The sequence below is a fragment of the Phalacrocorax carbo genome, chromosome Z, assembly GCF_963921805.1.
Source record: "Phalacrocorax carbo chromosome Z, bPhaCar2.1, whole genome shotgun sequence".
NCBI lineage: Eukaryota > Metazoa > Chordata > Aves > Suliformes > Phalacrocoracidae > Phalacrocorax > Phalacrocorax carbo.
This window is the reverse complement of record NC_087548.1, coordinates 71,698,350-71,723,467: the sequence shown is the minus strand read 5'-3', so window position 1 is coordinate 71,723,467 and position 25,118 is coordinate 71,698,350. Positions and strand designations below refer to the sequence as shown.

Here is a 25,118-nt window from a genome sequence, read left to right as displayed (position 1 = left end):
TAAAAGCACTGGCACAATTGAGTAGGCAGTGAGACTTAAAATACGATTTTTTGCTCATTCCTACGCTCTCAGAAGATCCAAACAATTCCGATGCAAAAGCCTAAAACTAAGTCCATTGAAGTCTGTTGAAAAAAATGCCAGTCAGTTCATGTGAGTGATAGGGAACAGCAGAACATGCACACATGAAAATGTAGTCTGAGACTTCACGTCAGGGCCCCACTCTTCTCCTTTGTGCACAGATCAACCAGAGGGCAGGTCTTCCTGTATAAGGCAATACAATGGCTTATCTCCTGGAAGCAGCAGTTTATCCCCTAGAACTTCAAGCGCCATACTTTGCATGCAGTGGCCAAACTCAGTTTTATTTTTGGTCTAAATCTTAGCTTTGGGAAACCACGTATGTGTTCTGCTTTAAGAAAAAACTCTAAATCATATGTTCCACCTCAGTGACATTTCAAAAAACCGACACGTTTTCTTGTCCAGGGAAAGCATGCAGAGAAACAGAGATACAATGCCAGAGATATGTTACGTACTCTACACTGGCAGAGACAAAAAGCTAACACTCCATGGAGAAAACAGGACTTCCTGCAAGCATAGATACCGAAAACCAGATGTAAGAAGGTCAGCTGACATCCATTCAGACCCTTTTGCCTTATTCTGGCTTCTCCTACCAAAGCCTAAGTTAATGTGGGGAGGCTGGACAGGGGAGAGGCAGGTTGGTTACACAGTGCCTCAGCAACTGTCCTAAGAAGCTCCGGATTTCAGAGATGTTTTCCAAAGCAAATATCCGCAGCGAGGCTCTGGCATCTTCAATTGGTGCACTGCGCCCTTTCTAACAAACACTGACATGAGCATGGTGATTTTCAGTCACAAAAAATTACCCTTAACTCCATGCTGCTGAGAGACAAAATTTGCCTAAAATCATGTGGGAGTCAGTAACTGAGGTCAAGCCTGACCTATGCAGCCCCTCGAATTGACTACCAGCAACTCAAAACTGCGTGGGATTGCTATGGGCACTAAACACTCCAGTAGGTGAAGTAATAACAAAGGGGAGATAGGATTTATTTGTGTTTATAAAGCAGGGCTGATCAAAACAAGGCAAAATACATAGTTCTTTACAGATGGAGGATACTTTAATTGCAAGTATCTTTCAATTATTTATACCGTAAATTTAAAACCTTGTTCTGAAATGGAGCTCCAGCAGCTGTAGGACCCAATCCATTGACTGTAAACCACAGCTATGCTTGGTTACCAGAAAAGCTAAGTGTATGAAACAACAGAAGAAATCTTCCTTTCCCATGGTTTGGATCAAAGTGCTCTATATGACAGATAGTGGCAGTGGCAGTAACTACAGCTGATTGTGGACATTTTCAAATTCATACGAAGGAGGCATAAAATCAAGGTATTTGTACATGAGACTTTTGAAGAATACAAAAGATTTCACAGATCTGACAGAAAGGATGATTTTGTAGGTCAAGGGTCTGGTGTACTGGTAGCCTGCAACTTGGCAAGTCATACTGTGCTTCAGCAGTGTGCAGTCACAAGGCATAGCCTGTGCAGTTGGTGGTGGGGTTCCCAGTGTCTAGTTGCGTGATCTATGCTTTCAAACTTCAGAGAAATAAATTATCCACTCTGTTACTTTATATGTTAGCCTTAACTTGCAGGACTAGACTAACTTGATGGCTGAAGATACTTTCCTTCTGCAAAGCGTTCTGATCACGACCCTGCAACATTATCACCTTCAATCTTACCGTTTGGTCAAAATGACTTACTATTATGCACAGGGGTAAAAACAGAGAATCTGCTAAATATATGCACACACCCCCTAAACCAGACTAGAAACAGAATACCTGGGGTGAGATAATTGTCCACGCTCCAGAGCTCTAAATCAGCAGTCTTGCAGGAGGACTCACTTAGAGAAAAAAAAACAGTGTTCTCTTTGTCATCTGTGACACCTGAAATATAATGAAAGCAAGTAAATGACGTCAGAGACATGATGTATCAACACTTAATATTGGAAAGAACACTGAAGAGAGTAACTACCGCCTCTAAGGACAGCCAGCTGCTCTCCAATTCATGATACAACTGTTGCTGTAACAAGGATTGTTCACCTGGGGAGAGTATAGGGCAGCAAAAAGGTGCTGTCCTTTAATGCAGATTAGCAGACAGAAAGCAGCCAGGACCATATTGCCTGGGCAGCTCTGCACAGACCATAGCGCACCAGCACTAGAGGAGCAATGCACTAGCAATATGCTGCAGGCAACAACTGTGGAAGTGCCTTCCTCCCCCTAGACACTGAAGAACAACTTTTCAGTTAATGATTCTACTTTACCTTTCTAGTGAACTAACTACTTTCAAAGCCTCTTCTACAGGCTGCTTAACAGATACCGTGCTTCAGAAGGCATTTAACACAGCAAACAAAACTCCTACTCACAAACTGATCTGGAAGGAGGATTTGGGTGGTTTTTTTTAATTAGCACCTGTGGTAAGCACTTTATAGGCAGAAGTACAGTGTTTGATTACTCTTTGCAGTTTGTGGTCAGAGCAACTCTCATCCAGAACTAACTCTGAGATAAGGATTTTGTGCTTCCCTCAGCCATTTCGCACTATGCAGTACTCTGCTTCTAACCACACACAAAAAATTTACTGTGATAGAGTTATAGGACCAACCTCTTAGCAAGTATAAAAAGAGGAAAACTTCCTTAACTGCAAGCTAAGGATCTGGCTTTCCAAACCAAGATGTCCATAGCTGTGGCCAGTAAATACCCAACACTACAGAAATAAGGGAACAAAAATCATCATTCATACAAAAGTCATCATTGATGACCAGCAGGGAGGGTTAAGATGGGTTCTTTCCCAACCATTACAGCAAGCAATTTACTCTGAAGCAAAATAACTGAGTACTCCTTGTAGCCTGTGCAGCCATAGCTGCCAGCAAACAGGGAAAGCACAGCTGACAACCTCTGGAAAGTGTCATTTGAAGGACTCTGCTTTGAACTAGAGTGGTTCCCCACAGCCTGGCACTGCTCAGTTTAGCTCTAACTAAAAGCCAGTTGCTGATTTTAATCAAAAATTGACTGTAAAGCTGGCACAGTTTGAAGGTGGGAGTTGTCAAGGTGGCTAAGCTTCCTCCCTCAGAAATAGTTTATGCACCAAGTTTCCCACACCATAATGTCAGGAACTCCCCAACAATTTCTGACCAAGCTTTTTACTTTTTAGTAAACCTGATACCTTCCTGTGTGTACCTGTAGACTTGTGTCTAGCACATGCTGTGACTCCAACGCAAGCAGTCTGTCTTAGGCCCCAACCAGAGCAACTTAATTACAAACTTTTATTTGCTGGTATAAGTAAAATGTCAGTAGGGAGGTTCTCAGGTGATGTTTCTTAATGAACCCTTGAAACCTTAAGGCCACTTTTCACCATACCTCATCCAATGCCCTCACGTCTCCTGAAGCAGAGCTGGACAAAGACCTTTAGCAGGAACTGCCTAAAGGCACCTACGTCCTGGCCCTTTTCGCCAAGAGAGTGTAGATGCTGGGGAACACACATCACAGGAGAGGTTGTCGAATCAAAGTCATATCCAAACCAACAGGTGCTTGCAGTGGTTACAGCAGTGGAGGAATTCATAGCACCTCCAGTGTATCACTAAACACATGTATAGCCCATGCACCAGTAAGATTCTTATTCCCTCAAAGTAAGATTTTGTAAGACACACACACTCATATAACCCTTAAGACGTCAGAAGCAGAGGTTGGTTCAGAGTAATTATGGCAAAAAAAACCCCAGATCACTGAAGAGAGAGAACAGGCTTTGTGAGATCAGAAGCAGGAAAACCACCAAAATGTGTGGAGAAGTCATTGGGGTAAACAGCCCTGCACTATCTGCACTACCTGCACTCAGACTATGAGTCTTCTCTCTTATTCTTTCAACAGCTCACTCCCAATTTGAGAATCTGAATGTATGGCACTTCATTACCCACTGATATCCTGCTGCTGAAAAACTGACTTGAAAGTATTACCAGAAGGCCTGCAAAATACAGGTTTTGCAGATAATTTGGAGAACCTTACATAAATCATAATTTGTACATTCAAGCTAACAGAAGAAAAACAACACCAAAGAATATCCTCCCAAAACATCACTTATTGCGTGGTCTTAGATGATGATTAGCACCTGAGGTTTCCAATCTACCACAGCCCTCCCCTCATTTTTGTACAGTCTGCCAAATGGGAAGCACTTGTACCAGCAACACGCTTTTCACCAATTCATCCAGACTGTGGCCTAGATGCCACACCCTGGCTCACATCATGATAGAAACAAGAGTATTGGTTTTATGGTTGAAGGTCTCCATGCCCAGGTTCTGCATCTCTCTCCCTCTCCTACTTCTTACCAGAGACACACATCCTGCAACACCCAGAAAATAATGGTGCTGAGACTTTTTCTTCCACTATATATTTAGCACTTGTACTACATGGCTTTATTATATTTATTTTAATATTTAATTTACTCATGAGAGTTGTACAGAATCTTTCACAATACTGAGAATGCTGATTATGTTCACACAAATTTTAGCACTTATAATTTATTCCTAAACTGGCATTAAGCCAAAACAGCTTTAGACCTACTGCCCTTTAGGATGCTTTCATCATTCTGGTTGCTACATAAATAAATGGTTAGGAAATTGCATTGCTACCTTGCTATTCTTTATCCCATTTCAATCACATCTTTTGCCACCCATGCATTCCATACATTATGGCTTTAATACAGTCCCAGATTATTTGAGTAAACCCAGCTGTATCACACACAATATCTGCTATTAGAGAGGCAGACACCATTATAATTTTTGAGGCAGCAATCACCACAGATCCCAAGAGTACTCCCAAATAATAATATATCTGCTCTCTGAAAAGCATGCCACCCAGGTGACTAACTGAGAAGGCTGAATCCCCATCCTAACACAGCAGGGACTGAAGTACAAGTTTTCTTTAGAAAAATGAGCGAGAACCCAGGATGGCAAGCCACACAACTGAGTTTCTAAGCAAGCAGTTTTATGAGGGAGTCATTGTCTTGCAGACCACTACTCTGGCTCCAGCAGAGCTTCCAGGGAGAATATTAGACTGCAGATATTTCTTTAGGAACAACTGATAACACCCAAGGAGTACTGAGGTGCAAAGCACTGGACATGTATCTGCAGATGCCATGATTACAGCAAATTGGATGGTACTTCACAGACAGCTTCTCGCATACTGCTTCACAGACTGAAAACCCACATCTCAGCAATGCTATAAGATCATACAAAGATTCAGAAATGCTTTCTCCTATTGGTTTTTCTCTGTAAGAAACTTCATCCCTCTTAATCCCCTCTCTGTTACAAAATACCATCTTCATTTTAAATTTTTATTCCTTCTCCCATTCTTCACTCTTCTACTTAATGTTTCTCACAGTCACGTCCAGGAACTGCAACAAGATTTGGTGTGTCAGCTAGACACCAATTTAGAAGGCTGACAGGAGGCACCAAAGCAAAGACTGCTGGCTACATCCCATTTTGTCTCTATTGAGTTTCTAACCCTAGGTTCAACTATGGAAAACAATCAGGCAAAAATATAAAGAAAGTGTAAACCACCTAAGTTCGCTGCTTTTTATATCATCATGTGCAGACAGGCTCAATTATTAAATTATTGCAGGTGTGTGGGAGTACACGCAATTAGAGAAGTATTCCTCTTGCGTGCTTCCTGTTTTAAGAACAGGATAACACACTAGAAGTTATACAGCCTGTAAGACCAGAGCCTATCACCCAATTCTTCACCTGCTTGCTCTAAAATAAAATGAGATTACCTCCATTTAGGTCAGAGCCAGACTGATGTGGCACACCTAGGAATTCAAGATAAAATCCACTATGCTGTGATTCATTCTTTAATACACCTGCTTCAGCTGGCATGAAAACTGTGGTATAAGTAACATATAAAAATAGAGGACATGATCACTATAAAGGAACATGAGAAATATTGGAGAAAACTTCAAATACTGACTACACCATTTATAATTGCAATGGAATAATCCACTACTGCCAGGAAATCTGAATTTTTGAAATTCTGCTAAGCATCATCACTATTCTGTTTGTTTCAGCTCCAACTTCTTGATATTAAAACAAATATGAACACTAGCATTGTATTTTCTACTACTTGGTAAAAGAAGAAAAACTAGTCAAACAACAGACAAAACTGAAATGTTCTGAATATAGAAAAATAAAGAGCTAACTTGCAATGTAAGCATACATTCAGATTAAAATATATTTTGATCACTGGACTGAACAGGAGTTAAATTAAGCTCACAGCAGGAAAATGGTCATGTGGATATATTTCAACACAAGATAACAGATAACTTCAGAAGTTTATCCAGACCTCTCTAAAGGTCTAGCTGAGACTTACTTTATTATAAACATATTGATAAGACCTGAGAATATAATAAAAATGTAAAGGTGCTTCTGAAATTGAGTAGGTCACACACAAACTGTAGTATTCAAAGTCCAATGCAATTTAGTGAAGCAGATTACACCTCCAGAGAGTTACAGAGATGTAATGTGTAGCTGTTCTGGTCTACAGATTCCGTTCTGTCCTGATTTAACTGCAGCCGGCAACTCAGCCCCACACAGTCACTCACTCACTCCCCCCTGGTGGAATGAGGAGAGAATAAGAAGGGTAAAAGTGAGAAAATTCATGAGTTGAGATAAAGACAGTTTAACAGGGAAAGCAAAAGCTGTGTGCGCAAGCAAGCAAAAGAAGGAATTCAGTCACCACTATCCACAGGCAGGCAGGTGCTCAGCCATCTCCAGGAAAGCAGGGCTCCATCACGCGTAACAGTTACTTGGGAAGACAAACACCATCACTCCCAATGTCCCCCCTTCCTTCTTCTTCCCCCAGTTTTATATACTGAGCATGACGTCATGTGGTGTGGGATATCCCTTTGGTCAGTTTGGGTCAGCTGTCCCGGCTGTGCCCCCTCCCCGCTCTCGTGCACCTGGCAGAGCGCGGGGAGCTGGAAAAGTCCTTGGCTCTGTGTAAGCACTGCTCAGCAGAACTGAAAACATCCCTGTGTTATCAACACTGTTTTCAGCACAAATCCAAAACATGGCCCCGTACTGGCTACTGTGAAGAAAATTAACTCTATCCCAGCCAAAACCAGAACACCTCCACATTCTATAGATTACAAGAGACACACCAGTGGAGGCAGAATGTAACCCTTAATTTCTAATACACAGATACCTACTGAACACCCCTTATGCCAAATAACATCATAACCTGGAAAACTCCACAGAACAGTTGTCATCTATGGTGGGCTGGACACATAAAACTGTTGCTTGTTGATAGCAGTCTTTGGATATACTGACACATATTTCATCTGTGTGGCAAAGATGCTGTATCCAGACTGTGAAACTGTATAGTCCATATGTGAATTGTGCCTCGCACAAAAGAGATTTCAACATATGGTCCCTAAAGGGTAAGGGGTAACCTTATATGCTCACTTCTGATCTGTCACATCCCCTTGTCAATATGACTGTTAGATTAACTGCATGGTTTATTCCAGTATCAGGCAGATGTTACAGAACAGCTTCACTGAAAAAACGCAGGAAACATCATGTCAAGCGTTACACTTTTGTCTGCTTAAGAATTCATAATGTTTTGGTTTCTAAGGCATTACCAGATTAATACCATTAGTCTCGGGTGCAGATGGTGCACTGCTGCACTACTGTTCACAACATCATTAAAAGATGAGACTTTGCTGGAAAAGATTCCAAGAATGCAGGCAGCAGCCCAAACAAGTGAATTGGTTTAGCTGCACTTCTTTTTTTCTGCGAAGGTATAATGAATTCTGGGGAAAGGGGACATCTGTGGGGAATACAAGGAAACAACTCATTGTTTCAGGCCCCAGTATCCCTGAAAACTAAAACAACCCATACTGTTATCCTACTGTCTGCTTTGATTTGAAACACTAGCATGCACACAGAAAGATCTTCAGGAATAAACTTTCAGTACAAACAGAAATTCTCATTTAAGCTATACTTGCTTTAAGCTGAGAATAAGAACTAAGGCATGCTTTGCTTCCCCAAGAAAGAAGTACAAAGGACCACAGAACAGCACAAAACTATCCTGTAAACACATTTACCCTACGGTCAAATTAACACCTTCTTAAAGTAAAGCAGCAATGTTTCTCTGGATAAACATGTTTCCACTTCAGTTCAAGTTTCAAATCCAGTTTACATGTCAGTTTTTGGAGACTGAGTATCACTCCTCTGTGCTATCGCACATTCACTCATGTTTATAGATCTAAAACAACTATCTGATAGCACAGTAAATTAGTTTCAGAGGAAAACTATGACAATGACCTGTGGAAGATAAGTAGTAATAGTCCCTTTTAACTATTTTTGTTAAAGGAAGAAACCACCTCTGGAAATACTGTAACCATCAACCATGAGATGCAATGGGATGTTAAGGATCTCCTAAATACGAACCAATTCTTCCTGAGGATTTAACATTTCAGAAAATGCACTTGCAGTTGCTCCTTTCTACAACATTGTACTAACCTGGCCTACTAATGGCAATTCTGTCTCCTTTCTACCTAACAGAAGAGGTAGGAGAGTAGTCTGGAGGGCCAGCCAAGATTTGGCCTTTCAACATGAAAAAATCATGGCAAAAATACACTTTTGGTGGATCTGACTTTTTTTTTTGTGCTTCCCATCATCAAGTGTTTTTGAAAATAAATCTTGAAATTTAAAAGTCCTAGACATATTTGAAAAATAGCTTTCACAACAGATGAAATATACTAGACAACTTCCTTTAATTTAACTAATAAAACAAGACTGACCTGCCTAAAGAGAAGCTTAGCTTTGATCATTAAAACCAGTACTGATTGTGCTGAATTTAATACTAATGCCTGATAGTGTTACTGCAACAATATAAACACAGTGATCAGGACATAATTAAACACCACAATTTACAAGTGACAGGGCAATATGAACAACACGATAATACCTATCAGCTTAATTTACTGCATTGCTGAGCACAAGCCCATATCAAGAGCGACCAATGGCCCTGCCTTAAGAAATGTAGTAATTACAAATAATAACTCGGCAACTCCACCTTTCTGGACCAAATGTCAGATTATACAGCATAGTAAACAGTCACACATATTAAAACAAGTATGTGCATGAACAAAGTTCCTAACAAGCAACTCCAACAACTCTTAGTTATCTATCAGTACCTTATTGGGTAGGAAACCTGGAGAAGGGAGAGTAAGGCAACTATGCCTTTGGACTGACATTGCCTGAAACGGGCTGAATTCTGAAAGGGCTTAAGACTGGACAAATTTTGACCATACAATTTACAGGGACAACACAATTCAAGCCAGGGAGACGATTCCATGCTGAGCACAGCCTGGTCACCTGAAACAGCCAGGACTACATGCCCAGGACACAGAAATGTGTTGGCTTTGTGGCTACCAGCCCAGCCCAGCCCAGTCCTCAAAGCGTTGCTACACTACACTCCTCAGAGCACGAAAACGGGGGAGGCCTTCTAGCCCTTTGAAACACGCTGGTCCAGCACTCAGGATAATCAGTGCTACCCTAATGCAGAACACTGGTGGCTCCAGCACAGATAAATACAGTAATCCAGCAGGAGCAAGTGCAGCCGCCACTGCCATGACTGCAAAAATAGCAAAAGTTAAAGCTTTCAGGTAAGCCCTGTGGGTTGCTGTCATAGCAAAGTACATAAACCCAGGGAATTTACTACTTCTGCGACGAGGTGTAGGGTAGTGGTAAGATACATAGGGGTTACAGTTAGAACCTTTGGCAAGGGAATCATCTGTTCAAATATAGGTATTTCTGTTGTAGATTGTGACACATTTGGTTGATGTCCAGACTCCCACTACAGTCACACAGAATCACATGTTGGAAGGGACCTCAGGGATCATCTAGTCCAACCTTTCTGGGAAGAGCACAGTCTAGACAAGAGGGCCCAGCACCCTGTCCAGACGACTCTTGAAGGTGTCCAACATGGCCGAGTCAACCACTTCCCTGGGGAGATTATTCCAATGGTGACTGTCCTCACTGTGAAAAATTATCCTCTGGTGTCCAATCGGAATCTCCCCAAGAGCAACTTGCGTCCATTCCCCCTTGTCCTCTCCATGGGACTCCGTGTAAAAAGGGAGTTTCCATCATCTTTGTAGCTACCCCTTAAGTCCTGGTACCTGGTGATGAGATCCCCTCTGAGCCTCCTTTTCTCAAGGCTGAGAAATGCATTTTTACGACATGACTCACCTCATCCCAGATATGTAAAACACACCAGATGCATCAAACTCAAAAATGCTCATCTGTCTCCACTGACAACAGTGTAAGTGCTGACAGTAGGTAGCCAGCCCAGATGTGCAGCTCTTGCGGTGTAAGCTGGAAGCTGCAGATCCCATCCTTAACATCCCCCTTCATGCTCTCATCACTAGCACATGATTAGATTATAGGCATGCTTCTTTGCCCATTTTTCTTCTACTGTCCTAACAGAGGCACAGTAATGCTTATATGTAAAACAAGGTTTTGTTAATACATCCAAGGAAAACATTGTGTGATTTTCTTATGCAATACATTTATAGAAATGAATAATTATTATGTAAATGTCATATTGGGTCTTCACAAAAAAGACAGAGTAATACTTCTCTACTGAATTTTAATACAGCAGTGTAGAAGTGCTTCCCATGGCAGATTATATCACTGCAACAGATTATGAGCTCTAATGTTCTTATACACACATCACTTAAAATCTAAAGGGCAATCAAAAAAAAACCCCAATGCCTGACACTTTCTATCTGATCCCATTGGGGGTATTATGGTTTTAATGCAGCCACTGGTGTCCTCACACATACCGCACTGAAACTTCAAAGCTACTCTTTCCAGATTTACTTCTCTTAAACACAAGGCAATTCCATTGACTCAATACACACAGATATAAAATATAACAAAGAGCTCAGAAATGTAACCAGATTAGCCACTACCATGGTAGAGATAAAGCCCTCCTGGCCTTCAATAAAGTAACTTTACTTGCAAAGGTGCATAACACCTGAAATTCCATTAAGTGTGAACACACTGGTAAGAATTCAGTAACAATTTTTCATTAACACCCTTAGAAATCATTAACCAATTTGGTCCTGCTGAAGAACACCAGATACTAACATATCTTTCTTGCTAGGTCCCCGAATGCTATTGTTGATCTTACCTATTGTCCTGGTTTCAGCCAGGATAGAGTTCATTTTCTTCCTAGTACCTGGTATAGTGCTGTGTTTTGGATTTAGTGTTGATAACGCACTGATGTGTGACTAAAAAGTTGTTGCTGAGCAGTGCTTACACTAGTAAAGGACTTTTCAGCCTCCAATGCTCTGTCGGGTGCACAAGAAGCTGGGAGGGGAGTGGGCACAGCCAGGACAGCTGATCCAAACTGGCCAAAGGGATGTTCCATGCCAAGTGATGTCATGACCAGTATATAAACTGTGGGGACATGGCCAGGGGGCAGCAATCACAGCTCAGGGACTGGCTGGGCATCGATTGGCAGGTGGTGAGTGGTCACATCACTCATTTTTCCCTGGATTTTGTTTCCCTCCCCCGTTGTTTTCTTTATCACTACAATTATTACTACTATTATCATTATTTTGTTTTATTTCAATTATTAAACTGCTCGTATCTCAACCCACAAGTTTTCTTACTTTTGCTTTTCAGATTCTCTCCCCCATCCCACTGTGGTGGGGAGGTTAAGTGAGCAGCTGTGGGGTGCTTTGTTGGTGACTGGGGCTAATCCATGACACCTGTCCAAGGCAAATGACTGCTAAATTCAAATGGTGCTACATGACCTCCACCCATGCCCTTACAAATACAGTCTCCTTCCAGTCACCTTATTTTATTTTCAGTGTATTGAACAGGTTGCCATGAGGCACTAGGCATTACATTAAAAGGCTGTAACCAATTGAATTCAGACTCTCAAGGCTAAATCCTTTATCTAATAAATCATATGCACTCCCTATTATCATGTGCAGCCTTCTACTATAGCATAAATTAACCCCTTATACCTACCTTACTTTCTCTTAGTATACCTCAAGGTATGACCATCTTTTAATCCTAACTAGCTCCTAGATGAGAACAACGTTATGACAGACTTCGGAAAATAGAAGCTGATGGTTTCCGTTGGTGATGACTGGCACAGCTCTCTCTCCAGGCCTTTATTTACATGGTAAGTTGTTTTGTTACCATGTTAGTTTACATTATGATGCAGAAGCAGTACCTGGAAAAGAGGATATCCGTTAATAAGGTCATCGTAGCAGACATCCCTCATCACGTGTGGATTTGGCAGCCTGTCTTGATGGACGGCAGTCAGCCTTGAGAATATTGGGGGCTGGCTCTGCAACAAAACTATCTGTTTGAGAGGGGGGGGCTGGGTTACCCAGGCTTCTCCCAGCTCATGCTCCAGTTTTACTGGTAAGGGATGGACCATTAATTATGTTACTTGTAATTCTGCCTAAAGGAATGACCTGGCACTTGCATCTGGGTGGTTGTACTTTAAGCAGCACACAGCAGGACTCAAGACTGTCTAAAGCAAAAAGCAGAAGCAAAGTTCTGCTTCCTCCAAATTCCTTATAAAAGAGAGAGAAAAGCTGCCTATGCAGTCAAGAAGAAATGTGAAATTCTGAACGATTTTGCAAGTAAAAATTTATTTTTGCTAATTCCTCTGCTCTCAGGACACTAAGGGAGTTAAATCATGCATCCCTTGTGCTGTGCATTACAGAGATCAGCCATATTTTTTAGCAGCTCATTCTATTCTTTTCCTCCATCGCCAGGGACAAGATGCCTAAGCATTGTTGTTGCAAGACAAGGTCTCTTAAAAGTCGTGTCAAATCAAATTTAATTCAGGGGTTACAGTGGAATGCCATCAGTATTCCACATGCTTTACATTACATTTTAGGACTCTTTCATCCCCTACATACCCCATAGAAGCACACTGTCCCTGCAACCAGCAACATTTGGTGACACTGCAGAAACCAGTAAATTGCTAGCACAGAGCACTAGAAAAAGCTAGGTAGTAAGAAGCCTACACCTGCACGTAGAATTAGCTGCACAACCCAAGAGAAATTTTCCCTCTTTGTAATTCTTTAAAGGCCATTAATGTAATCAAGTTGTGTTTGGTGTCTTCTACCAGAACAATAAACCAAAAAGGAGTCAGATTATAAAAGTTGCTTTATTAACTAGTGAAAGACCTGGTTTTCAAAAGGCCCCTCTCTCTGCTGTAAGATATAACCACAAAATTCTTATCAAAACCAATCCCACTGTTTCTTGTGTAAAATATTTGTCTTCTCAAGTGCTTTGAGAACAGCAGATGACAGCAAGAAACATGAGAGCAAGTCATAGCTGGCCAATAACAGGCTAAGGGAGAAAACCAGTTGCCTCATTCAGAGTTGCCGCCTCTTTGTAAAGCTAGACTCCAAACACATTCTTTAAGTGCACTTTGCCACCTCTGTTTAACTTGGCTTGAACCTGCTCAATGAAACAACATTCTGCATGTCCCAGTTTTCACCAGATAATGGAGTCTTCTGGAACAAACAGATTCACACTGGAAATGAAATAAATCTGGATTTCAAGATGACAGAAGAATGTGTAGCACAAACTTGTCATCTTTGTATCCCTCAGGAAGTTTTTCCTCTGACCTGCTAGGAAATTACACGGCTTTTAAAGTCTCAAAGGCATTAAACTAGAATAGGCATGGTCATAATTATTAAACTAGCACATTCAACCTGCAAGCAGAGCAGAGAATAGTGGAAGTGGAAGGTGACAGCTCACATTATTTGAAAAAGTATGGACATGACTCATTAGATTTTCTGGGACAGACAGAAGAGTAGAGGATTAATTTTATTTACTTTATGAGTTCACCTTTGTCTCCTGCATGTACTCTAGTCCTTCATCTAACTGCTTGACAGTCACCTCCTTGTCACTGTCTTGCCTCTTAGCTCTGGAAACTGTACCACTTTCCAAAGGAATAGCAATATTTTATACTGAAGAGATTTATAAGACGTTGCCTAAGGTCACTGTCTGCAAATGCTAAGTTCTGAGGAAGAAAAACAGTATCAAGGGGCAAACTTAGTTAATGAGAGCAAATGCAAAACCTCTTGGAGGTTCCAAGGCCCAGCATCTTCTCTCCCATGCCAGTGCCTCTTTCCAACATAGCACATCTGGCCATCGATCTGTGATTAAGAGAGATCAGTTACTCATTCACCTTTCGTACCCTGAGTAAAGGCCTCTGTATGTTTGAACTTACTCAAGTGATTTCCGTACACCTCCAACTAGTCTGTAGGTTTAGACTCTGCCACAGTGAATGGTTTTCTGGCACCAAGTACTTTTGATCAGGGGAACAAAATGCAATCTCCTCCAAGCTGAATTGTCACTATCCCATTGAAGGAAAAACCTCCATCTGCTAATCACACTTCTGGTGCTGACAACCACAACAAAATTATGGAAAAATATTTTAATTCAGAAAATTACATTGTTCAAGACTCCATTAGAAATATCAAGCATTATATTTATAATGATATTACTTATAAGTGTATATACTGCTTATAAGGACATTCCTTACAAGAAATTAAACTCCTTCAAAACAGCTTACCATTGATCTCTGCTCAAGATCCAAAGGTCTATGTCAGTATCCCATCCCAAATCTTTACAGAGATGCAAAGTCTTAATCCTTCAGCCCAGATTGTGTCCAGAAAAAAGAATGTCAGTGCTAAGTGCTCGGTGCTGGGAGTTTCCCTTCCTTCTTACCCCATGCTGGGTGCATCATATAGTTATTATAATTATTAGTTGCTTGGTAGGTAACAGCAGTTGTCGACACCCTTCCGGTGGAGTTTAAATTAAGCTGCTGCATAAACTACAAAAAAAAAAAAACAACCAAAACCAAAACCAAACAAAAGAAACAAACCATTCACCAAGTTAACAAATGGACTCTCTTTGCAGGTGAAATAACGTCTCTACAAAGTAAAGGTGGCCCAAAACAAGGAGATGAGGTGGGTAGAAAAAGCCGTAAGGCCAGAACAGCGCTTTTCCCACACTTATCAAAATACTCTTTTTTTTTTTTTTTTTTTAAAAGGGAAATAACGCAAGGAAAACCTTATCCTTTTAGTACCATAGAAATTTGACGCAGGTTACCCAGAAGTTACTTCTCTTCATCACCTTGCCAAGACACATGAGTTTGTAGACAGCAAATGTGTTGTTAGTAACCAGAATCATGCAAGTACTTGTTTTCCTTTGACATGAAGTGTGGAGGGCCCTTTTGACATGGTGAGGATTTTTTTAACAGCATTCCCAAACTGGTCAACCTAGCACACAGCTGTCCTAGTTGCCTGGGACCTAAATACTGGTAAAAAATACAGGCATCTTTCTATCAGTCACAGCAGAGGAAGAAATAAATAAAGGAGAAGAGAGGTAGCCACCAGTACTGCTCTCTCCTTTCATCTCTCTCAGACAACATATTTACTGAGCTGTCCTCTTGCCTATCATTACTAACAGAATACCACTGCCTAAGCGGGAACTGTCTTTTACAAATTCGTCCTATTCAGTTTTGCTCCTAAGAGTTACCAAAGACAACTTTGGACTGTGGAGGAATTCCAGACCCACACGAACGCTACCCTACCAAATGACCTGTCTGCAGTACAAACCAGAACCCTGCTGTTTACACCAGGGTCAATTCAGTCTAAAGAAAGAACATACTCCATTCTTCTTATAAAACCACTTCAGTAGTCTTGAACAGTACTACACAGGTTAAACTGAAACCTGTCCTGAACTCAGACAGGTATGAAACAGGTTAAAACTTCCATTTCATAAAATAATTATATCCAATTTAACTTCTTCAAATGTCCAATATGTGAACAGAATGACAGGTGTGATACTTACTGCATGGTAGCAGACAAGAATTTTATTTCAAATAGAGGCTTTCAGACCCAGAAATGCCCGTTTTAGTTAAAAAATGCACGACGACCAGAATCATTTCTACATTTTAAGCAAGGACATAACAAGCAAGGAGTGTAGTGTGCACTCCTCCTGCTCTTCTCTACCAGAAAGCCTGTCTGTAACTTTCTCAGCTGTATCTACTGAATGAAAGTCACTCTCTTCCCTCATCCTTAGACTATCATGTTATAAACAATGATGGCACTGCTGCAAGAGTTTTTCTTACAGAACATTTCCAGTTTTAACTTGATGTAACACCACAGGTAATCAAAACTGACACACCTGCCAAAACAGTGGTGCATCTCAGGGGTTTGCCTTGTAACACCTTGGGGTTTGGGACCTGCAAGAGAAATTTCAGTTGCTTCACGCTTTCAAAATACAGGTGTTGCTGTGCTGGTTTTGGCTGGGATATAGTTAATTTTCTTCACAGTAGCCAGTATGGGGCTATGCTTCGGATTTGTGCTGAAAACAGTGTTGATAACACAGGGATGTTTTAGTTTGTGCTGGCAGGGCTTACACAGAGCCAGGGCCTTTTCTGCTCCTCACCCCACCCCACCAGCGAGGGGGCTGGGGGTGCACAAGAAGCTGGGAGGGGACACGGCTGGGACAGCTGACCCCAACTGACCACAACTGACCACAGGGATATCCCACACCATATGACGTCATGCTCATCATAGAAATCTGGGGGAATGTGCTGGTTTTGGCTGGGATAGTGTTAATTTTCTTCCTAGTAGCTGGTATAGTGTGTTTTGGATTTGGTATCAGTATAGTGCTGAAGGCACATTGAGGTTTTAGTTGTTGTTAAGTAGTGGCTAAATGTTGTTAAGCAGTGCTTACACTAGTTAGGGCTTTTCATGCTCTGCCAGGGGCACAAGAAGCCGGGATGGGAGGGGGCACAGCCAAGTCAGCTGATCCAAACTGGCCAATGGGATATCCCATACCCCATGACATCATGCTCAGTATATAAAGCTGGGGGAAGGAGGAAGGGGGGACATTCGGATTAATGGTGTTTGTCTTCCCAAGTAACCATTACTCATGATGGAGCCCTGCTCTCCTGGGGATGGCTGAGCACCTGCCTGCCCATGGGAAGTAGTGAATGAATTCCTTGTTTTGCTTTGCTTGCATGAGGGGCTTTTGCTTTACCTATTAAACTGTCTTTATCTCAAACCACAAGTTTTACCTTTTTCCCATTCTGCCCCCCATCCCACCGGGGTGGTGGGAGCGACCGAGCAGCTCGATGGTACTTAGTTGTCAACTGGGGTTAAACCATCACAGTTGTACAGCATACAAATATGCTGCATAAACAGAAGCCCAAGGATGTAGTCGTAACGAAAAACTTTCAGCCCCTTCACTATGTTGTTACATGGTAGGTGCGTGTTTTACATCTGACAAAATAAAATAATGTTATTGGTTTGAATTCCTCTCTCTCCTCATTAGTGCTAAGATTCTGCTATAAATCCCTACAAAAGCAATAGTGGCATTTAGGAAAGAAGCTTTAGGAAAATTTGCAGCTCACATAGTCTCCAAGTCAGGTTATTTTTCAGTCAACAGAAGTACTGGACTAAAAGGGAACTCATTCACTGAGACAAGTTTTAGTTTTTCCAGAAAATCATCGGTCTCTCCAGAAACTTGTTAACATCAGTGTTAGAAATAGGTGGGGATTTGGGGCCCACAGCTGCTTTCTGCTTGCAACATTCAACATTCACTCCAACCACAGTGCTGATATGCATCCATACAGTTTATCCAAATTACAGTTCAGAGAAGGTGACTGCTAGGCCTCTGGAGCGAGGGCGTAGCTGTTTGGTCAGCGTCAATCACTGTGGAACTGGGATGAGTTAGTTTATAGCACTGCAGCCTGTTGTGGCAATTTGCCACAGTACATCTCTTTGCCTAAAATGCAAGTGTCCAGACAGAAACCTGGCAACCTATGCTCTATTCTGTCAAGGGTTTTAAAGCTGTCATTCCAATAGGCTTTGAAATAAGCTTTATGATGAACTGGTTAACAGTTTCGCCACATCAAAAGTTCCTGCGTTCAGATGCTGTGCAAAACACTGATCTGTCATGTGCTAGCCTGCACAGTTGCCTACTGCGCACGCTGAGCAACCTCAAAATTAGTATTGGCTCCAGAAGCCTAGAGCACTTAGTAACTGCTCTGCATTAAAATGCACGTGGCACCATTTCACTAATTGCAAAGCTATCTCCTCCTATATAGTCCAAACATCATCTTGAGCAAAAACGGAGAAAAGGCTTAAGGAACCCACCTAGCTCTCTGACAGACAGACTTCTGCAAAATCCTAAGTAGTAAAACATATAGTACCAATAGTTCTTCACTATTTTTTCATTTAGAATATTCATTCACTACTCACAATCTACATGGCAAATGAATTAAATGTGACTGGATTCATTGGGGGTCTTCAAGCAGGAAGTCTGAACTATTTCTGGGGTACTGTGAAGTGCGAAAGTGGATGGCACCCCAAAGACTCCTATGCACATGGCACACAGGGAACAGAAACAATCGTATTTTCATGGAGCAACATGAACTGCTCCCAACTTGCAATCTGCCCTGCTGCAGGAACCTATGTGATCACGCATTCCTGTCAAGGCTTATGAGGGCCTTCAACAACAACTTTGTTACTTGCTAATCCATCAACCAGACAGCAAAGTATCTCTGTGACCATTCACATTTGGCCAAGATCATTAGCAAGGCAGGCTGTCAGAACTGCTGGTAATGACCATTTTCACAATATGACCATCTGCCCAGGGGAAACAAACCTAATCTGAAACACTAACATTTACCTGGGGGGAATAAACAAGCAGAAGCTGCCTTGTTTATTACACCTGTTGAGAAACCAAGTCCATGTCAATACTCTCCATCTTCACGTTATTTCACGTGTTCACAGAAAGTCCACTGCAACGACACATGATAATGATTAATTCCAAAGACATAATATCTATGTGTGTTATTGACTTTAAAGAACTTAAGGGAAAATATGCAATTATATCTCTATTACACTTATCAACTGATTTCCTAGGAACAAGATGCTACACAGTCCTCCTGTCCTGCTTCCCAAATAACTTTCTGAACCATCAACCAGCTTCAATGCCGTTTGAGAGAGTAGTTCAAACCTCAAAATAAATACCATACTCCAGAACTCATAAAAATTAGCAGCTGGACAGGAATGAAAACAACTACTGACCTCACTAAGGAAAATCCTAATCACTCAGGACATGGGGAGTTGAAAATTAGTTACAGTGCGTCCTCTGTCTTACCTTCTGAAACCTCTGACAGAACATCAGGAGAAGGAGTTGGAGAATCGAGGGAAAGGAGGTCAGAAACCAGGCTTCATTAGCTCATGAAATAAAATTTTAAAAATTATAAATACACCTGGCACATATAAGTCTTCATCTCACCATGTCTGGGCCATTCTGCATCACTGCTCATTTAGCAGTCTTCCTACAGTCATGCCACATTGCTCAAGACATTTCTTACAAGCAAACTACCATGCTGAAATAAAAAGGATTTGTCAGCAACACAAAGAAGTTTTCATTACATCGGAGCAATAGCCGCCCTCCACCCAATGTAAGTGACCAGAAATACTCTGTTATTTTTTATTATGAGGATGATACAGGATAGCCTACAGAATAACTGTATGCACATACTGTACAGTGGATAATATTAATGCACGTTTGTAGCCTCTAATACTCATGCAGGCTAACACACAAAGACCAATTTGTATCTGGCATCAAGTCTGTAAGAGAGAGGTCTGTAGCACACATACAATAGACAGAAATCTCAGGTTAAATTGGTAAGGTTCTTAGCTTTTTATTAATTTGGTTTTAAATGGTTTTGCTCTGTTCTACATTCTGCAGCCAGTCTCAGGACCAAGTACTAGAAATCAGGAGCTGAGATGCTTTGCAATATCGCTAATGCTTCTCTCCACTGCAGAATGGGACTTACGGATGTCACGATGAGACAAGATCACTTGACTACTTTAGATTGCCTTCTACACAGCACAGACTCCTAAACTCAGAATACCAGGCTTCCAAGCTGTTAGTGTCACGTCTCCTTTTAGAAAGGTCTGAAGGCAAAGAGACATGATTCAAAGTGTAAGCACCACTCTAAAGAAAATAGCCTTTTTCCCTCAGAAGCTTTACCATAGGAAATCAGCAAGATCGGCTCATCCAAGCCTAAACATATCATCTCAAGTGATCTGAAGACTGCCTGCTGATAAAAAGCAGGTCATGCTCCCATGCTAATAGCCATGTTCTTCTGGTTGTCCCTATGTGCCAGCACCAGCTCTACTCATTAGCCAGTTCAAGATAGAAAAGCAGGAAACAGGTTGTCCTTCCCCCTGCTGCCTCTCTCAGAGAAACGAAAGGGGATTGGATTTTCAGTGTGACTAGTTTCCCAAGCTGAAACAGTCCTAAGGCCAAATAAGAGAGAAACAGGACCAACTCTCTGAGCGGGAGCTAACTATTAGATCAGTTTGGTTGTGTGTGCTAAAACTTCATCCTAAGCTTGACCTCATCTGTGCCCTGTTAGAGGCTTGGTCCCACAAGTAATATGACTGACAAAGATCTCTAAAAATACACACAACATGAAACATTTCCTCTGCAGTTGGGGGTAAATAAATTGTCTGGGTGGAGCTTTGCCTATCATGCTTATTGGATTCTGTGATTCAGGCCTAGGGGTTTTTCACATCTGAGAGAAGAAATACAGTGATGTTTATGCTCTTCCCGGAAAGAAAGAAACACTGCTCAGCAGGAAAACCAAGTGAGTCTCTCTCCTGGAATCTAGTGTGGCATTTTGGTTTCTTATTTTACCGCACAACTTTAACAAGACCAGCACTGAGTAGTACAAGTGAGAAAGCATTAGGAACCTTGTATCTCCTATCACTGTGGAGATGCTTTCATTACTACTATTTTATTGGCTGCCAAGATGACCCTTTTACAGACGGATGAACAATAATGTTAGTCTAACTCTTTATTACAATTGATTGCAAGCAGATGGGAATGCTAGAGTCACAAAAATGTAACACAGAGTCTGACACTGCAGCCAGATGGAAATTCCCATGGAAAGCCAAGCAGCCTTTGTAGGGTATTCGACCTCTGTTTTTCCAGTAGACTATGACGTCTACATTTTCCCCATGGCAGATATTCCAATAAAGATCAATATTTTCTTCTTATCTGTGCAAGTGCTCCTTTACTTATACAGCCCTCAATAACATCAACAAGGTGAGATGGGTACTTTATAAGTGCTTAGATGAGACCGTGGGTTTCCTACTGGAATTGCTTGTCCCTGGTTGAGAGAAAGCGACCGTTATTTGTTAGGATGGGAAGAATCCAGCGGCCCAACAGAGGTGAAGCTGCCACAGCCCCATGCTCCGAGGTGCAACCAGTAGTAAGGTTAAGCGTGCATTCCCAGTAGAAACACACACGCAAACACATGTACAACACATATATATACACATGACCAGATCAACACAGACAGATGGTTTGTGCTACAAGGTAGAATGTGTGTATCTCTCCTTCCTCTCTGTGTTCTCAGGGAAGGAGAGTTTTCTTTCAGAAGATGGTAAACTTCATGTGGGTAAAACAGGTGTCCTCAAAGTAGGGGAGTTACACACAGCATTGTGTAGAGACAATGAGCTTCCCTGGGAAGCACCCATCCTTACTTGTCCCTAGATAAGCACCACAAAGTCAACAGGTATCTGATCCCTAAACATGGCCAAAAGGTTCTTCCACAATGAATGTATTCTCTCCTTCACCACCTACAATCAGCTCATCTAGAAGTGACTGTGAATGGGTTTTCCCTTGTTGCCTTTTTTTTTTTTTTGAGAAAATAAAATTTCTTCAGTTTCTCCTATAACAGCTAAAAGACTCTTAACTATCGCTTTATATCCCCTTGAAACTTTAGTATTTAATCACAACATCCAAATAGCTCATGAATCACTCATGAAATCACAATAGAAGGATAACAAGGGATGGCTGGGGATGCAATTCTGCTCTCCAGTGTGTAACAGAGTAAAAGCATTTTAACAATGATTCAGATGCAGCTTTGCAATGCAACACTAAGCTGTTCTGCGTTTTGTTTTAGCAGATGAAAGGACTGGTCGTCACCTGATTTAAATCCATGTTGTTCCGTTTAATGCAACAGAGCTATACATCTGTACCCCAAATTTAAATTTTGTTCTGAGATTTTTACTGCAACGAGTGAGCCAAATTGAAGGTGAGATGAATTAGCATTAATTCTGAACTGAACTGACAAAACCACAGCCAGACATTAAAACCATGTCCCCAGTGGTAAAGCTTTTGATCAGACTCTGATCTCTCTGGCGTTACAGTATAGACGTTCTTAATGCGATTACTCTAGCTGTAACCTAGACATGGATCTGACATGATTTATTTTCATGTGATGTCTTGAATGAACCCATTTCAGCTCAGTATACATAACTAATCTCTCAAACTAATCTCTCACTGTACAATTTCAGCCATGTATCAAGATCTGATTCAGCCTGCTACTTATTTCTGTTCTGCTCAGTCAAGTTTATTAAAGCCAGAATTTTCTGATGCTATAACATCCTCAGTAAAAAAAGAAAATCTCTACTACCTTTTTTAACATTAACTTTGTGGCAACGTAAAAAAAAAAATATCAGAGGAACATATTTGCTGCTGCTTTAGACTGTGTATAGTGACTAGTAAATGTGCCCTGTGTCCTGGGATCTTTTGTAATAGATCCAATTTCAGAAAAACTCATCCTTATCCCTTTAGTACAAGCTTGAGTTACACTAAATTTCAGTTAGATATTCTGATCTTCCTAACACTACATGTTAATACTACATGCTAATTACAGTTTAGCTCAAATCATTTCAATATGTGCACAGGACTTAAAAAAAATTTAAAAATATATAATAAATGCAACACCTCCAATTCAGTTTAGATCCCTACACACTAGAAGTCATACATACCTTAGATGTGTTTAAGGAATACAGACAGATACAGCAAATAAAAAGCAAGAATAATGTAATAATCCTGTCTTTAAAAAAAATTAAGAACTGAAAGAGAAAGTAATTTAATGCCTCACCAAAAGACAAATCTATGCATCAAATCTACCACAGCCTTCTTGATTCTCTGTCCAGTCTTTCAAACACAAAACATCCTCCCCACAGTTTCATTCACAAACTGAAGATCTCTGGGCGTAGATAATTTATAGCAACACCACAATATTACTACAGCATTAGCATCAGCAGTAGCAAACCAAGAATAACAACCACAGGAGCATTTATGTATCAATAGGGTCCTGCTCTACATCTGCTGAAGTCATCCTGTGCCTTGCTAAAGAAACTGCTTATCCATACCAGCCTTTCAGTCTGTCACATTATAGTAGGTTGTCCCAAGCATCAACAGGATTTTTAACAAAATACTGTCTAATCTTAAGAGCATCCAGGAATTACTTTGGTGCTTACATCAAACATTCCTAAGCTTCAACTTTTTTTCCCTATTCTTTTCCAAATATCCCTGTAATTATGCAGGGCATGTCCCCTGGCTTTCTAAACTCTCTACACTTCATTGACCAAATCGCTTTGGTTCACATATAAATTTAGCAATCCTTACAGATTCCTACAAGAAGAGAACCAAATCTGCCTGCTAATGCCTTGTAACTTTTGCTTATCTTAATACTCAGCCCAGTCTTCCTTTTCAATCACCAGTGAGTTCTCACTGTCATTAGAGTGACGAGTTGAAAGGGCTAGTGCTGCACTAGAAGCACCCACCAGTCCCTGGAAACATGGCACTGCTAGTGCATATTCATGAACCAACCAAGCACTTTCATTTCAAGCCATAGTGCTTTCACTAATTTCAGAAATGCAATTTCTCAATTAATTTCTGAAATTGCATTACTGTCTCAGAACTGTCATCACAGAAGGCTGAGCCTGTTTTGGGCACTTAAAATTAACATGCTGGTGGCTACCTGCAGTCCTACTACAAGTTGGCCCAAAGACTCGGTATTGAGAGAATTACAGTGGCCAGTCACTGGGAGACATTCCAGCATTACACTGGCTGGGGTGGTCCTGAAGTTAGGACATTTTGCTACCAACACAGGTAAATTCAGTCTCTTTGAGGGCTTGTCTTCACAGGAGCAGGCTTCAGAATAGAAGTTTTCTTACTCTGAAATGTGAGGAATTCCTCTTCTTTACAAAAAAGCATGCCTTCCTTTAGGGCTCTAAAAACCTAGGCTGATTCATCAAGTGATTAAGTAGAGGAAAGCTTATCTTAGCAGCCAATTATCCAAGATTTTGGAGAAAAAGGCATCTGTCTTAAGAGTTGTATATACTTCTCTTCTGCCAACATAGTAACATATGCTCTTAGTGAGTCAATGTTTGTGTCAATAACTGGGTTATTTTGCTAATAAAATTTAGCCCACTCCCCAAACAAAATAATTTTTTCTACCAAAAAAGACATTTATTTTTAAATCAATAAAATTACATTTTGCTTAGAGTGCATATCTGCATATCTGTTAGCTGGTGATATGATTATTTTTCAGTCTCTTTGCCCACTTAAGCATAAAAGTAAAATTTCTCAGCATAAAGCAGGACTGCCTGTTCCAGTAAGAATATGAGAAGATGAAATGCCTTTTCCAGATTGTAAACTGCTAGTCTGTCCATGTCCTCTGACTGATCACATTGACTCACTCTTTTTTCAATTAAATACAGTCAAAGCAGAAATGAGCAAACCTTTGCAACTATCTGAAACTGAAATCAACAATAAAGCTTGGCAGTATCACAGCTGATAAAAACGCAACTCCTAACAAATGAGTAATACGCAGCATGTCATACAGAGGAAATAAATTCAGAGACATGGAAGAGAAGCATGTGAAGACAGGCAAGACAACCATAAACTGCAAGCTTACGTCTCTGCAAAAAGGAAAATAGTGCTGACTACTTCATTAGCATGACCACCTTGCCTCAGAGAAGTTTGCTGCAAGTTTGCATGACGCTAGCATTGTACATCAAAATCTCGCACCCAGTTTGCCTTTTCCAAGGAGTCAAAGTAAACTATCACAACATGAACTTTCTGTGCAATATGGCCGGCTATTTTTCTCAGC

The 25,118-nt window shown here is 41.0% G+C and overlaps 1 protein-coding gene across 3 annotated transcripts in view; it reads right to left on the bottom strand.

The window, feature by feature from the left end:
- MOB3B (MOB kinase activator 3B) overlaps nucleotides 1-25,118 on the bottom strand; it is a 103,884-nt gene that overhangs the window by 70,669 nt on the left and 8,097 nt on the right. For 2 of the 3 annotated variants that reach the window (XM_064438010.1, XM_064438012.1), the window contains exon 2: nucleotides 1,848-1,952. The exons of the other annotated variant lie outside the window; for it this stretch is intronic. The gene's annotated coding sequence lies outside the window, so the exon portion shown is untranslated. The remainder of the gene's footprint in view (nucleotides 1-1,847; nucleotides 1,953-25,118) is intronic. 3 annotated transcript variants of the gene reach the window in all.